The 2,084-nt window shown below is 24.0% G+C and overlaps 1 non-coding gene across 1 annotated transcript; it reads left to right on the top strand.

Moving 5' to 3' along the window:
* Nucleotides 1-760: 760 nt before the first annotated feature.
* Nucleotides 761-833, top strand: TRNAT-UGU (transfer RNA threonine (anticodon UGU)). The gene has a single exon. It is a non-coding gene; the product is annotated as a tRNA-Thr (tRNA).
* Nucleotides 834-2,084: the final 1,251 nt, after the last annotated feature.

Below are 2,084 nucleotides of genomic sequence, written 5' to 3'. Positions count from 1 at the left end.
AAATTTTAAAATCACGCTATATTACAAATAAAATCAAACTGCTTATTGTAAACTGGAAGTGTGCTGTGCTGTTCATGGCGCCATCTATATTATGAGTAAGCAAACTTAAAGCAGAAAAGAAATTCCAGTTAATGTTTTTAAACAATTAAAAAATAATAGAAAAAATCAAATAAATACTTAATAAAGAATACTGATTACCTGAGAGAAAAATAAAATAAATACATCGATGAAGAGTGCCAGAAAATTTGTTTTAAGCCCTTAGTTAAGTTTTCAAAAAACAAACACAATAATTTATAATTTTCAAATTTTTGAGAGAAAGTCAAAAAAATTACATGCAACAGATTCGGAAAATAATTCAATTTGTGAAAACTATAAAATTATCACAAAAAAATCTTAAAACTACAAATATCAAAATTTATCTGCAAATGTTTTTATATTTTGATAAGGGAGTATTATTCAAAAAATAATATTTAACTGGTTTTTCATATGGATTATAACTATGTTTTCCGAAATCCATAATAACTTCAATCACATCATTGAAACGTTAATATTTAAATTGTCTCAATGGCAAGTAACATTCAAAAGTATGTTATTTGTGAAATGCTTTAAAAAGGTGTTTTAGGAAACATTGGATCTTTTTATTCACATTAAGCCTATAATAAATGACAATTCAAAAACGAATAATATTACTTGTTTATTTTCAAGTTTTTTTTTATATATAATATTTTTTTATCATACTTAAATAATATCTGCAAGCCACGCCATCATAGCTCAGTGGTTAGAGCACTGGTCTTGTAAACCAGGGGTCGTGAGTTCGATCCTCACTGGTGGCTTCTATATGCTACAGTTAAGTGTGTTTTTTGCAGGCTTATGAATTAACTGTGACGAAAAAATAATTTATTACTCATTTTTTTTACGAAATTTATTTTAGTTTGTAACCTTCAAATACCTAAAAGAAAAAGTATGCTTACTATGTTTTGTCAGTCAAATCACATTTCATTAATTATTTTTCTCTCAATGAATATTAACATACTTTGCTTTTATTAGATTAAAAAAAATGGAGAATTAATTTAAGATTTACACGTTTACTTGTATGAAATAGTTTTCAGAAGTATTTAAATAGGAAAATTAAATTAGCCTACCATTACTCTAAAGTAAATGAAGAGAAAAACAGAACTTTATAAAAAAAAAATTTAAATGTGATGTTAATATTAATTTTTAAATTTATCCTAAAAATTAATTAGCAATTAAAATTTAAAATTGATTCCCTTTTACATTTTTTTTAGAAATCAAGCAATTTACTTTTCTTTTTTAATCAAAGAATCAAACTTACCAAACTTCAAGCAACCAAGATGTAAATTTAAAAATCATTACATTTCAAGGGGGGGGATTTTTTTTCAATGGGAAAGTCATGAAATTTTCAAACATCATTTTAAAAAATTTTTTAGGACTATTCTATTCTACTTTATAGTAATCTTTTAAATAATGTAGAATAGAGCCTCTTAATAATAATCTAGTAGTATAGAATAAACTTACGCATTTTAAAATATTCCCTCAAAAGTCTGAATTAATTATTCAATTCTTCAAAAATAATGCACAGTAAAAAAAATCGGTTAAAAAATTAAGGAACTTATTGTGACATAGGATTATAGAAAACGTTGTCTTAAGAAAGTAGAGTTTAAAATTTAATAAAATTTATTTCGTCCGTACAAATTTTAATTCAAAAAGCACTGAAACTTTTCATTTATCTTAATTATTTAGGACAATGTTATGAAATCTACATACAATCAAGTTTTTTTTTTAAAAAAAATTGTGGATGCAAGTATTTTTAACTTCATGATGGAGTTAAAAAATATATATATATGGGTGGTTCTCACGAAATACGACAATTGACAGTTTTTTACTCCAACATCTACTACTATACAACTAAAAGAACATTTTTAAAAAAAATAAATAAATATCATTGCTGTTAGCATATTAAAATTACTTTGCAGAAACATTGATTGTTTCGTATATTTAAAAAATTTAATTGAATTTCAAAATGTCATTTTCCAGCCATGTCACAAACAATATTTCCAATAATA

Source organism: Parasteatoda tepidariorum, chromosome 1, assembly GCF_043381705.1.
Source record: "Parasteatoda tepidariorum isolate YZ-2023 chromosome 1, CAS_Ptep_4.0, whole genome shotgun sequence".
Lineage (NCBI taxonomy): Eukaryota > Metazoa > Arthropoda > Arachnida > Araneae > Theridiidae > Parasteatoda > Parasteatoda tepidariorum.
This window is presented reverse-complemented; position numbering and strand designations above follow the sequence as displayed.